We start from the raw sequence: 15,226 nt of genomic DNA, 5'->3' as shown, positions 1-15,226 counted from the left end.
GGTTGCTGGGTGTGTGCCTTTGGGGTATATATTCTGTACTTCTTGAGCAAAGCTCTCTCTCTGCTCCTTGGTGGCTGTGTCCTCACCTGCTTTCCTCCACTACACCCTTCCACCATGGTGTTCTGCCTCACCTTGAGCCCTGAGAAATGGAGCCGGCCATCTATGGTTGAGACCTCTGACACTGTGAGTCCCAAAGTAAACTTTCCCTCCTCCGATTGTTCTTGTCAGGTCTTTTGGTCACAGCAGTGAAAAAACTGACTAAAACTGTCTCCCTGTACCTTCCCTAAAGGGGATTAAGCTAAGGAGAGGTACTCTTTTCCTAAATACCCTTAATGCTCAAAATAACCATAGTGGTCCTTACTCGCCACTCTTTGATTGTATCTTAGCTCCATGGTGTTTTCCATACATTTTAATCTTGAACTCAAGAGAAAGTAAATTTTTAACAGTGTTCTCCTTATCCTTCCATTTCTCCATATTGGGTCATGGAATACAGAGTTTAGAAGGGGAATGATCCTTAAAAATGGTGAGAAGATAAGCCTGGGCCTACAACATGAGGAATAAGAGGTGGAATCTGATAGAATCTCTGATTGCAACTCTCTTAGGTTCTTAGTGATTCTGGATGAATTTTTATGAAAACACAAACAACTGAACACTTAAACTGTAAACTAAGGATGACTGAATAGTTTTCCAGAGTCTGGGGAAAATTTTATTGACTCTGATGCTTATGTGCTGAATTGAAAAATGCAGCTGTGGAAATGGTTTCTAAGCCTGTATGTGAACAGCAGAGCTAATAGGAAAAGGAGTGGAAGCAACTTCCAGCCCTTCCCCACCACCAGTCACTATAAGGGCTGTCTGCAACTGAAATGGAGCTGAGCCTGCCTGACACAGAAACCACATTCTGGAGGGAGGAGTTGGATTTTCCTGGTACCTGTCCCTTGTTGGCCTCTCACTTTCCTCAATAGAGACTAACCATTAGGAAGGTAGTGATCTTGTTGGGATCCGAGGTTAATTCATATGCAGTGGGGTAGGCAGAGGATTATGCAGAAAAAGAACTGGAAGTGCTACCGATGCCCAGAACTGGGTATGTTTGTCTCATAGAACAGATCTGGTTCAAGAAGGACAAAACAGATCTGGTTTAAAAAGAACAAATTCCTTTTTAGAATCACAGAAGCAGCAGGGGAAGGAAGAGAGAACGTTGTCTGTGGTCTGGTCAGTGGAGCTGTACTTGACTGTTAGCAGAAGTTGGGTCAAGGTTTATCCATGTCAATCCACATTCCAACTTTGAATATGAAAAGAGTAAATAATAACACCCAGAGAATAAATTTGGTGATGGAAAGGGTCATTTCATACCCAGAAACCTGGACATTACTATTTCTGACTTGCTCTAGGTTCATTAAAAAATAAAAATAAAAGGAGTTACAGACTTATTTGAACATTCACCTGAATAACATGACAATGCTATTCTAAAGACGTGGAGGAAATGCATATCCTTGTAAGTGATGCTTCACAGGAAATAAAAGCCAATTTTAGATTCTATCTCATTAAGATAGGAAATAAAGATATACCATCACAAGGAGACATCAGGATGCTATAAAAAGCCAATAAGCTGAAGTACAATCTGAGATGATAGACATATTGGCTGAGAAAAAAAAAAAAAAAAAAAAAAAAACACCTAGTGCAAGAACATTGGAAATTCAAGAGCAGAATGAAAGTACCCACACTGTAACCTAAGTAAAGAATATAGTAGAAAATAGAATTAATGGTAGTTATTTCAAAATTGAGACATTGCCTTAGACAGCAAAATAAGAGAACAAAAGAAGAAGAAAAGATGGGCCAGGAGATTGTAGGTAGGATGCAAACATAACAGTATTTCTTAAATGACAAAAATGAAAGATAAATTAATAAATTATATAACACAAATTTATGAAGTTGAAACATATATTCATCTATAGGACAAAGACTGCAGGTAACAATAAGAGTCTTGTACCTCAAAACAACTTTATGGGTTTTTTTTCCCCAAAGATAAACAATTTCAAAATTCCACAGAGGAGGAAATACAAATAAAAATGATAGTCTCACAGAAACAAAAGCTATGTGAGTCCCAGACTTATGCTCTGCAAAACATGAAAATATTATGTGGTCTAAGAAACATCTATCTAGTCAAATAACACTGGGAATGGGACTTAGGGTTTGAACCCAGAGATGCTGTACCATTGAGCTACATCCCAGCCCTTTTTACTTTCTATTTTGAGACAGGGTCTCTCTAAATTGCTGAACCTGGTCTAGAATTTACATTTATTCTATTCCAGCATCCAGAGTCCATGGGATTACAGGTGTGTGTGTGTGTGTGTGTGTGTAGGCGTGTAGGCACTTGTGTTTGTGTAAGCGGTGGTAACGAGGAGGATACTGGCTTTGAAAATCTTAAAGATAAATACTAGTATAATTAAAGATAAAATAGTCTTCCAAATCACCACATTAGATTTGAGTAAACTAATCATAGTCTTCTTAATAAAAGCAAATAGATGAAAAAATATGTCAAGGGAGACTCAGATATAGAAAGGTGAATATAAGATAACAAAAGATCAACTATCTGATATAAATTAACCTTAAATAACTTCTCTTTTATAAGGCCCCAACTCTGTACTTCTCTTTAAAATATTAACAATATGCAGGTTGTAAGAACTGTAACAACAACAACAACATAAAACAAAAATCATGGGAGTGAGCCAAGGTATAGTAAGCTCATCTGAGCAGAAAGAATGCAAAGGAGGTAATATTAATGCCTATTAAAGTAGAATTCAAGGTAAATATCATTAAAAAATGAGAACAGTCACTTAATATTGATGAAAGGTAAAATCTATAATAAAGACATTATAGATATGAATCCATGTTGACTCATCAAACATAAAAAGAAAAAAATTAAAAACCTCTTAGACAAGTAAGAAGGATGGAGAGAAATGTAATTGCAGTGCCAATTTTTTTCATTTTAATAATTTTTTAATTGGTTTTAATTAGTTATACACGACAGTAGAATGCTCTATAATACATCGTACAAAATGGAGTATAATTTCTCATTTTTCTGGTTGCACATAATGTAGAATCCCACCAGTCATGTAGTCATATTTTATGTACATAGGATAATATTGTCTGGTTCATTCTACTGTCCTTCCTAACCCCATATCCTCTCCCCTCCCTTCACTCCCCTTTACCTAATCTAAAGTAACTCTATTCTTCTGTAGTACCCCTACCCAACCTTATTGTGAGTTAGCATCTGCATATCAGAGAAAACATTTGGTCTTTGGTTTTGCTGGCAGTGCCAGATTTTAATACACCATCCTCAGTTTGAAACAAAATAGGAGATAAATAAGAGCACAAGAATTGAACAGTTCATCAGGATGAATTAATACATTTATCTCAGAACTGGACATTATAGAGAATATTCTTACTTCTCAAGTGCTCGTGGAAAATCATCAACAATGATAATAGAAAACATCAGTAAAGTCTCTAAATTTTAAATTGTTCAGATATACTTTTTGACTTTTGGCACTGTAAAACTCTGAAAGAATGACAAATATTTCAATGAACTGAAAAACCTCAACTATTCAGAAATGTATGTTAAAATTATCCCTTAATGACCATTTGTTCAAAGAAGAAATAAAGCATAGCTAAAAACTATTTAGAATTATTGTAGTTATTTTAGAATTATTAGAATATGCAGGAATAAACATGGCACTATAGGTCACACGTATGCTATATGAATTTTGAAGTAAATTCCTACCTTTAAATACGGTGGTTGTTCTGGAAAGTGTGGTCTGTAGGACTGAATAGAGCAGGGGGGAAGATGTTGAAAGCCAGGGGCAGTTGTCAGTCATTGACAGCTGTGACTTCCACCAAAAGCCAGAGATTACAAGGGGGCACCTTTGAAAATTGACTCCTAGATGAGGAGGGAAGAAGATGATTGGTAGAGCAAATGATGGACTGAATTTTGGACATACTGGCTTGTTATTTTTTAGTAGAAGATAGCCCAGTAATAATTATAATAGTAATACCAGTTACAAATATTTTATAATCACAAGAGCAAATATTTTTATTGAAACCTTGAAATGTTCTACATGCTGTGCTAAATGCTTTACCTGTATTACTTCAATTAGTTTTTTGTTGATTTCTATATTGAAAAAGTTGGTATTTCATTTTTATTTTTCTTCCAATAAAATATGATGGTTTTATTGATAAAAAGCAATATAGCACATCATAAAAATTCAACTTTTCTAAGGGGTTATTGAGTGAAATCTTGCCTATATTAGCTCCAATGACCTTCCGTAGAACTAGTGTTCCTATTTCTTAGGTGTTCTTTTAGTGATATGATATGCTTATTTAGAAATACACACACACATGCATATATACACAACTTTTTATTTGTACAACTGGAAGCATGTTATGTATGTTGCTGAGTGCTTCTTTTTCCATTGTATATAGAGCCAGGTGACCAATATATAGAATCCCCTTATTCTTTTAAATACCTAAATTGTTTTCTTTTGTGTGGCTGTGACATGATTTATTTAACTAGACTGATATTGTTGAACCTGTTGTTTCCCAGGTTTGCATCTTTAAAGAGTACTTCATTGAATACCCTTGTACCTATCTCTTTGTACACATGGTACATGAACATATTTATCTGTAGGAAAAAAATCTTATAAGTGAATTATTATATCAAAGGTGTGTGTATTTCAAAGTTTGGTAGTTACCAACTTGCCTTTCAAAGGATTTGTAGCAATTTATGCTTTTAACAATAACAGATGATAGTACAACTTTCCTCTCACTCTCACCAAGAGTTCTGTTGGACTCTTTTATCTTTGCCAATCTACTGTTATACACACATACACACACACACACACACACACACACACACACAGGTGCACATGGATTGCCTATTTATCATTTTTCCATTTGTCTTTTTTCTTTGTTGAGTTTTTCCCTAGAAAGGTAGATACCAACCATTGTTACCATTTTGAAAATGAGAAATCAAATTTCAGTGACTTTCAGTAACTCAATCAAAGCCAAAATTTTATAATGTGAATGTTATGCTCTTAAGCGCTGCCTCTTAACATTTGGTAACTTAAATATTCTTATCTTGAGAGCAAGCTGACTGTTCTCATCTATGACCTCCTTTCTATGCAGTTGTGTTAAGGTGAAGATGTTTATGTCACTCATACCATAAACCTCAGTCCTTTAGGTCAGGCATCCTTGATTTTCACTGCCATCTTCACACCATTATTTCTTCTTCCACTTGCAAAGTTCTCTCTCATCATTGAGATCCACACCATAGTTGAGATCTGTAACTCTTGGTGCTCTTATTACTGCCACCTGGTAGCACTCCCCCTCATCCATCTAACTTCTTGTTCACTGTTTTTCTTCTATTCGTGCCAAATTCCAACATTGTTCTTGATTATTTCATTGTCTATTTGAATGAAATTTTGCACCATGTTTATAGATTCATGAATTCCTATCTACACTTGATCATAGCCATCCAACCTGTCTTGAGCGTGTTTTAAACTGTATTTTCATGCTGATGTCTTCCATGGTAATAGCCCAAACTTTGTCCTCATTGTAGGTGACATTTCTGAAACCTTAAATCAAACATATCATTTTTAGAAAATCGTCGCTTAATTTTCCTTGCCTGACTACTCCTAGAGCAAAAAGTATTATTTTACTTTATTGGAACCTTTAATCCATTGCTCCTGCCTTTTCTGCAAATGGTTTTTAATTTTCTCCTTTTCTTCTTGGTACAGGATAAATTCCAGGGCCTATCATTATAATAATTTTATTAAAAAACTTTCCTATCCCTTTGCCCTTTTCTTCCACGTGTTACTTACCTCAGCCTAGGACGAACACATTTATCCACCTTGCCCACATTTGTTCACAAGTAATTAAACTGTATCAGAGAGGGCAATACAGTCAGCTAGAGTGTGATTGCATTTTACATGAATGATTTCAAAATTTCACATAGAAATTAACAGTACTCAGCAGTCATCTAGGGTTTCATAAGTGAGCAGGTCTGTTTTCTCTTACTCCTCAGACTCTGCTCTCCTTATGTGACTCTCACCTTTAGTGTATGCCCTTACGTCATGTGTCATGGAGAGAAAGAGATCTGCAGAAGAGAACGATCTCCTCCTCTTACCCTCAGAGACCCGGCGTCAACTCCTGCTCCTCTTTCCTATTGCAACAAGCATCTATCTCATCAAACGCCATTCATTACCTGTACCCTGCATTACATCCCCTCTGAGTTTCTCAGGGATTTCATGCTTTTGGTTGTCACCTCTTCTTCTGTATCATCAATTTCACCTTCTCACCTGAATTATTTTCATCACTATCCCATCATTTTCTTAAATCCTCCTAAAAAAATGCCTTCTCTGTTCATATCCCTTACCAGCCCCTACTCCCATCCATAGGCACTTTCAAGGCCATTTCTTAGAATTGGTTCTCTAGGGCCTTTCGCTGTCCTGGCTGCAGCCGTAGCCATGAGTATGCTCGGGCTTCAGAAAAGCCTTGCCTCCAGGGTCCTTGGCTGTGGCAAAAAGTAGGTCTGGTTGGGCCCCAGTGAGATAAATGAAATCACCAATGCCAACACTCATAAGCACATCCGGAAGCTGATCAAAGATGGACTGATCATCCGCAAACCAGTGACTGTCCATTCCCAGGCTTGATGCCAGAGAAATATGTTGGCTCACCAGAAGGGCAGGCATATGGGCTTAGGTAAGCAAAAGGGTACAGCAAATACTCGAGTGCCAGAGAGGGTACCCTGGATGAGGAGGATGTGAATTCTGCATAGGCTGCTAAGGAGATACCGTGAATCTAAGAAGATTGACCGCCACATGTATCACAGCCTCCACCTGAAAGTAAAGGGGAATGTGTTCAAAAACAAGCAGATCCTCATGGAACTCATCCACAAGCTGAAGGCAGATGAGGCCCACAAGAAGCTCCTGGCTGACCAGGCTGAGGCCTGCAGGTCTAAGACCAAGGAGGCAGGCAAGCACTGTGAGGAGGGCCTCCAGGCCAAGAAGGAGGAGATCATCAAGACTCTGTCCAAGGAGGAAGAGACCAAGAAATAAAGCTCCCCCCTGTGTCTGTACACTGTGACCTTGGTGATTACATAGATCAGTTCTTGAAATAAAAACAAGGCTTATCTGTTAAAAAAAAAAAAAAGAATCAACTCTCTAGGTTGTTTTCAATTGTTTACTTCCTTCTACTCTATAATCCATTACACAATCTCATTTCCAGCCATTCCACTCTGCTCTGACTTACCCATTACTGATTCCAGGAGACAGGTCTCTGTCATCAGCTTGCTGATCTCTCACCAGCACTTGGCATTAGCTGATGGTGAACCCCGTCCTGGGACAGCTCCTCTTCTCTGTTCTCTGTGATAACCTATGCATTCTCCTGTCTCCCTCCCTGCCTTCCAGGGCATCCTTTCTTATGAACCTTTGCAGGTTCCTCTTCTATTCAAACTAAAAATGTTGAAGTTTCCCATGCTTCAGTCCTGTTCCCACTTCTGTCTCTCTTTTTTGTTATTAAGAAAAATGATCTTCAATTAATATCTCCAGTCTGGATCTTTTCTGTGGACTCCAAGGTCACTTTGTTTTATTTTGTTTGCAGTGCTGGTGCATGCTAAGCAGGTGCACTCCTCCTGAGCTGCACCCCTAGTCCTGAACTCTGAGTTTTTATTCAGATGCCAAATTCCTATCTCAACTCATAATGTGCCGTGTTTTAAACTGAACTTGTAACTTTCTTCTCTAAACATGTTTAGGCAGTCTTTACTATCATAACACATCAAAGCACTGTCAATTAAATTCTAACCCTAGAAGGTAAGAACCATTTTTAACTTCATCAAGCAACTCCTGCCCGGTTTACTTTGAAAAGGCATCTCAAATCCATCTACTTTCCCTCATGTTCAAGTTTCCATGTTCACTTTTGTGGACTTTAGGGAAACAGCCCCCTTTCTGTTGTCTTTATTCTCCCTTTCTACTCAGTCACTCTAGCCTATGCCCAGAAGCCAAAATGATTTTTGTTAAAAACCCTAAATCATTCGAGCAGTGTGTTAAGTGGTTTACACACATCATCTTACTTATACTTTTAAATGTCTTATGAAGTAGACACTACTAGCACCCACAGAAGAGTTAATTCTCTCGTGGTCAAGGAGATGGCATCTAAGCCAGGCTGCTTGACTTCAGAGTCCATACTCCGAAACACAAGTCGATACTCTCTCAAGGAAGTGTACCATTTTCCTTCTAACAGCAACTTGAACTCTTGTAGCTCAATCCTTCATCCGTATTGCCTCCGGGGACCTTGGAAATTACAGCTGAATTCCTTTCAATGGTGATCATTTGTTTTTCTGGCACTCACCATCAAAGGTAGTCTTGTTTTAGGCAGCCGAATTAGGACGAGCTTATTGGGGTTTCATGCTGAACTCCTGGGGGCTCCATTCAGATTGGTGGGATTTTATACACAGTGTTTTATGACCTAATTGATGTGAATTCAGTGTGGTGAAAAAACAAAACAAAATACCTTTTTCTTCTGAAAGAATAGATTAATTTAGAAAAGCACCAATGCAATTCTATGGAAATGACATATTTACCTACTCCTTTTCTGCAACTGACTTCAGAGTATCCACTGGTCCCATGTCAGTTAATCATAGTAATCAAAGATGCAGAGAGAGACTGCTGTCATTTTTTGCCAATTTCCCCATGAAGGTATGCATAAAAACAAAGCACCTTTTATTTTTTCCCCTCCAATCCTCCTCCCTAGGATGCTCAATTCATCTTTCTAAAATATAGCTCAGACCCAGCAAGTTGTGGTTTAAACATCAGTGTCTCTCGCTGCCTGCCCAACAAAGGCCAGATCTTATTTTAGCATTCAAAACCCTCAGGATATGGTTCTTATGCTGTTTTCCCCTGGACTTATCCCTTTATGTACATTAAGCTCTCAACAATGAACTAGTTAGTTCTCCCTATACAAGCTCATGTTTTCTCACTCTGTGTCTTGGTGTTTGTTCTCTTAGCCTTTTCAAACTACAATATTTTACCCTCTCAAAGTCTGCATTTAAAAATATTTATTTAAGATGTGAAATCAAATAGCATAGTGCTAGGTAGATATTAGATTGTTGCTACCATTTGCTACTCTTTATTTGCTTTTTTGACAGCATGAATTTTAGTGGAAGAGTAGCTCTGGAAAGTAGAGAGCTGGGCATAGATGGAGACTTTAGGGGTCCTCAGGAATTTGGGATAATGGGAATGCAGAAAGCAGGGCCTGGAATATGTTGGTCAGCTAAAGGCCCAGGCTTGGAGAATGGAATTCAGGTGGAGATTACCAATCTCCGGGCTAGACAACCAGAGTGGTATCTGGCTAGCTCTTAAGTGAAGCAGAAAGGAACAAGTCCATAGATAAGAATCAGGTCAGTATATGTTTTCATGGGGCCAAAAATATCAGAGGTGAGGGCCATGAGGATGTGAAGGGAAAATGGTCAGAAGTGTAGTAGACAAATGGTAGTAGACTGTGTGCTGGATGATGTTACTGTGAGGCATCAGATGCTCTGAGGTCAGAGGCTAAGAGACTGGGGTTTATCCAGGCAAGGACCACTCTCCCTAAACTTTGTTGCCAAATTTCCTTTCATAAAAAGTTCCTGGAAGAAAAAGAGGTAGGAATAAAAGGTAACTTGCTCTGGATCACATTGCTGGTTATATCTCTTATGGTGTCAATCAATGTCACTAGAGGAGTGCCACCACCAGAATACCTCTTGTTAGTAGTTACATTATGAATTGTGATAGGATCCAGGACCCATCCTAGGGAGAGTGGAAGGCCCTTTAATTCAGAACTTCTTCTATACCTGTAGCCATCTCACTGGGAGCTTATCCCTGCAGTCAGAGGGATGTTCTGACAGCATTAAAATTTGTCATCAATCACATAACTTTAAACTTGAGTCCCATACCTTCCTGCCTTTAATATGCTATAAGCTAAAATACATTAAAAAAGTTTAATAATTGCCTTCTCAACGACACAATGGAAACACACTATTATGTTAGAAGTATTATTTTTACATAAGATGAACAAAATCACCATTTTTATAATTCCATTTTGGAATTTCAGCTAAAAACTATCAAAAAAGAGTCTTAAAAAAAGGAAGAAATGACTTGTCGGAAACATGATCATGAGTGTGGGTTGCATTTTGCACAAATCCAGGGAGAATGCAGAGAAGGCTACGGTGAACATTCTCTTGTAGTTTCTACAGATTTGACCTGTTTTTCTGGTGTATTTTGGGAAGATGGCATCAAAGTGTTTTAAGCAAGCAATGTTTAGTTTTCCTTTTTTTTTTTTTCTGCACATGAAGGAGGTTGTGTCAAGCAATGAGATTGTGTCCTGAGGTTCCCTTGAACTCTAGGGTCCTGGGTGTTTGTGTGTCAAAGTTAGAGTTAATGATAACTAGTTATCCATGACCTGTACTTTATGGTCCTTCTGGCTGTTTCATCAGTGTAAAATAAACCAATATGTGGTTTATCCAGGGATTTCGACAATGACTCCATCTGATAATATTTGATTATAATAGCACCTATTGTGTATGATGGTTGGGAGGATAAAACAAGATAATAAATATATTCTAAGCAAGGTATTTGGTTCAATAACTGTTAGATATTATATTGATTGCTTGATATGTTGTTTAATAAAGTCAACTCTGGACTGAATAAAGCAAAGATGAAGGTCTAGCTCTCTATGTTAATATCAAGAACTTCTCTTCTTGGGATGGTGGTTTGATGGGTTAGATAGGTTGGGATGCCAAGTGACTCCCAGATGGTTGCCATTTGTTAGAAAATAGTTTATAAGCAGAGGAGACTGCCATCACCTTATTGTGTCTGGCTCCCTTTGTCTTGATGGCACAAACACAATGCATTTGTATCTCATGTGTTCATTCTCTTTCACAGCACTATAGTTGGGAACCTTGATGTCAGGATGTGCAGAGACCTGGAGAAGTCAACAGCACTCTCTAGGATATTTTCTCAATATGGCAATGGTTAACAGCAGATACTGCAGTGTTAGACTACCTAGTATTGAATCCTAGCTTTGCCATTTATTAGCTAAAGGACTTTAGACTAGAACTTGACCATTTAGTACCCAAGTTTCCTCTGCTATACAGTGGAGTTAAGAATTATTTATCTTTTTTTTTTGCTTGTTATCATTTTTTGGTTTTTTACTTGATTTATTATTATTATTATTATTATTATTGATTCATTGTATGCAAATGGAGTATAACTTTTATTTTTCTGGTTGTACATGAAGTAATCATACATGTACATAGGATAATGATGTTTGTCTCATTCCATTATCTTTCCTTCCCCCATCCACCTCCCCTCTTCTCATTTCCCTATATACAATCCATCTTTACTCCATTCTTCCCTTACCTGCCCCCTGTTATATATCATCATCCACTCATCAGAGAAAACATTCAGCCTTTGTTTTTTGGGATTGGCTTATCTCATTTAGCATGATATTCTCCAATGCCATTCATTTACATGCAAATGCCATAATTTTATTCTTCTTTATGGTTAACTAATATCCCATTGTGTATATATGCCACAGTTTCTTTATCTATTCATCTATTAAAGGGCATCTGAGTTGGTTTCACAATCTAGATATTTTGAATTGCGTTGCTATAAACATTGATGTGACTGTGTCACTGTAGTATGCTGATTTTAAGTCCTTTGGCTATAGACCAATGAGTGATATAGCTGGGTCAAATGGTGATTCCATTCCAATTTTCAAAATGGATCAAGGACCTAGGAATTAGACTAGAGACCTTGCACCAAATAAAAGAACTAAAGTAGGCCCAAATCTTTACCACATTGGCTTAGGACCAGACTTCCTTAACAAGACTTCCAAAGCACAAGAAATAAAAGCAGGAATCAATAAATGGGATAGATTCAAACTAAAAAGCTTTTTCTCAGCAAAGGAAATAATCAACAATGTGAAGAAAGAGCATGCAGAGTGGGAGAAAATCTTTACTACATGCAGTTAAGATAGAGCACTAATCTCCAGAATTTATAAAGAACTCAAAATCTTTACACCAAGAATACAAATAACTCAATCAATAAATGGGCTAAGGAATTGAGTAGACACTTTACCAAAGAAGATTTGTAAGCAATCAACAGATATATGAAAAAATGTTCAACATCTCTAGTAATAAGAGAAATGCAAATCAAAACTACCTAAGATTTTATCTCACCCCAATTAGAATAGCTATTATCAAGAATATAAGCAACAGTACGTGTTGGCAAGGATGGGGGGAAGGTACACTCATACATTGCTGGTGGGGTTGCAAATTGGTGCAGTCACTAGGGAAAGCAGTGTAGAGATACCTTAGAAAACTTGGAAAGAAGTATTTATCTTAAAGGAAAAAAGTACTTACCTTTTATGGTATGAAAATTATAGGAGAAATTTCATACAGTTGACTTATGTCTAGTGCCTAAAATTAGGTAAATAGTAGTCATTCTTACACATTTTCAGTTATTCACTAAAATATTGAGCGCTTATCATATGTTTGATATTATTCTAAGTATTTGGAATACAATGATCCAAAATCCCATGAAATAAGACCTGTATACTTGTGAAATCTACATGCTACTAGAGTAGTCAGACAAGAGAGGAAACCAGTAAATGAGCCCCAGGGTCCCTAGATGACATAAAGAATGGAAGGGACAGGGAGGTGCTAGTTTATCCAGGTTCTTCAGAGAGGGCAAGTCTGAGGAGGTGGCATTTGAGTTCAAATATGTAGGAAGGGAAGGGACCAATTTTGGTCAAAGATTATTCTACTTTTGGAAAAACAATGAATGCCCTGATGCAGAAATAAGCTTGACATGTTTAAAGAACAAATAGAAAGTTTGCATTGTTAGATTAGAATGGTGGTAAGGAGAGAGATAGGAAAGTTGGTAGGGGACAGGTCTTGTAAGGACTCTAGGATTGGGACCTTTGGATTGTTTTACAAATGTAATGGGAAAGCAAAGGAGGGTTATAACTGAAAGTGGTTTGACCTGATGTATGTTTTGTCTCTGTAGTAGCTCAGGCTACTATGGGTAAAGTGGACTTTGAGGGACAAAAGTTGAAGCAGCAATACCATAAAGAAGGTGCAGTTTGTATCTTCATTCTCAAGGACTTCTGAATGGTAGCTGCTTATCTTTCAATAATCTATTTTTAATAGTCACTTAGTAAATGTCTGTTGGATAAAGGAATAAATTGAATAAGTCAATAAAATCTCTAAGTTCCATGTATAGTGAGTACCTTGCCCACCATTTTGTGCATGCAGAGATGGTGCCATATCCAACACCTGAACAAACCTAGCTATTCTGTTCCAATGATGTGAGTTGATTGAATACTCCCATGGTCACTGGTTGGGATATGGTTTGTGTGTTCACCGCAGGAGTCCCTGTGTTAGAAAGCTTAGTTCTCCTAAGGAAGAATTGGAAGGTGCAATGGAAACTATAAGAAGCAGGGCCTAGTGTGGGGTTTGTAGGACATCCAGGGCACTGTTTGAAATGAATTAAGGTAGTTCTCAAGAAAGTGAAATCTTACAACTGGTACTATTCCTACACATGCTTCTGATACAGTATCAGACCATCTACTGTCCTTACCAGAGACTGAGTCATGGGGCTGTTTGGTCTTAAACTTTGAATCTCAGGGTTGACATTGTGGCTCAGTGGTAGAGAGCTTGCCTAGTGTGTGTGAGGCCCTGGTTCAGTCCTTGCCACAAAACAAAACAAAAGCCACAAAACTTTGACCCTCCACAACTGATGGTTGGTCTCAGTTTTTTCATTACCATGACAATACAGTCATGCAAATCTGAAAGGTTTGAGAAATAAGGACCAGAGTGCTCTGTATCCTTTTTCAATCTCTAGAATTTCGAGCATTGAACTTTGACACAAAACAGGATTTTACTTTCTATTTGGACACTTGGGTTATTTTAGAACAAGAAGACTTTGCTTTTGCAGTACACTAAAAGCACTAGTGTTATCATTTAGCTAAACAGAATTTCTTAAGTATGGAGTAGATGGAATCGGGAAACTTCTGAAGTCATCATTGCAGCAGCCAAAAGATAAAATGTGAGCTGAGTCAGAGACCAGAATTTTCCCAGACAGGAGCCACCACCTAGTGCCTCTATCATCTGGCTAAGTTTAAACCCAGAGCTTGATGCTCCCATGTCCCATGTGAGAATTTCTTACCCATCATCACCAACCCAAGAACTTTAATTTACTTTCAGAATAATTTGCTAATCCTTTATCAGCCTTTATTCCAACAGTTTCTAACTTAAAATTTAACATGACTTTCAGGTGGAAAATACCAGTTTTAAAGGTAGAGAGAAACAAATCTTGAGTACAATAGGAAAAAAAAAAAGAATAACAACTAGACCACTGAGTCTTGATGGAATGCTTTTTTGTTTGTTTGATTTTGTTTTTGTAGGGTGCTGGGGATTGAACCCAGAGCCTGAAGCATACTAGGCAAGTGATCTACCTCTAAGCTACATCCTCTGTCCTGGAATGGTTTTTAACTAAAGATAAAACTTGGCTTTGACATTGGTGGCAGCAGAATGAAAATGTTCATTTTATTTCATAGCCAAGAGCAAAACAATTAGAATCAACATTTTTATTAAACTTCAAATATGGAACAAGATAGGAAGTGGAAATTTTATGTTCATATTCTGAAGCATTTTTTGTAAACCTTTTTGTTTGAGTCACCTTAGGTTATGCCTAAGGAATTTAGTCCCTGTGTGATCTGTAGGGAAAAAAAGGATGAAAATAATTCACCAGTTCCTAGTCTTATAAATTATAGCAGATTGCCAAAATTCATGGAATGATATATTTATTCTCTATTTTTTCATTATCACACTGACAAATGTTATCATTATGTGTGAGTAAAAAATAATGCTTTTAAGACCAAGAACTCCTCTGTCTTGGCCTATATTATTTATGAGTGTTTCAAACTTGATGTCCTGTGAAACTGTTGGGACGTGAAGGTACTTTAAATACCAGGGTCAGCTTGAAGGCAGCAGGAAGGAAGAATATGAAAGACATCAGTTCCAGGCACACTGCTTTCCTTAGATCAGGGTCAGGAGATTATGGTCCTTGTACCAAATCTGGTCTACTGCTTTGTAAATAAAGCTTTGTTGGCCCAAAGAAATGTGACACACACG

General features: G+C 37.6%; 1 protein-coding gene and 1 pseudogene across 2 annotated transcripts in view; both read left to right on the top strand.

Annotated features, from left to right (window-relative positions):
• Positions 1-15,226, top strand: part of Nell1 (neural EGFL like 1) — an 865,354-nt gene that overhangs the window by 393,502 nt on the left and 456,626 nt on the right. The gene's annotated exons all lie outside the window — the stretch shown is intronic.
• Positions 6,519-7,109, top strand: LOC124958683 (60S ribosomal protein L19-like; annotated as a pseudogene).

This window comes from Sciurus carolinensis, chromosome 11 (assembly GCF_902686445.1).
Source record: "Sciurus carolinensis chromosome 11, mSciCar1.2, whole genome shotgun sequence".
NCBI classification, from domain to species: domain Eukaryota; kingdom Metazoa; phylum Chordata; class Mammalia; order Rodentia; family Sciuridae; genus Sciurus; species Sciurus carolinensis.
This window is presented reverse-complemented; position numbering and strand designations above follow the sequence as displayed.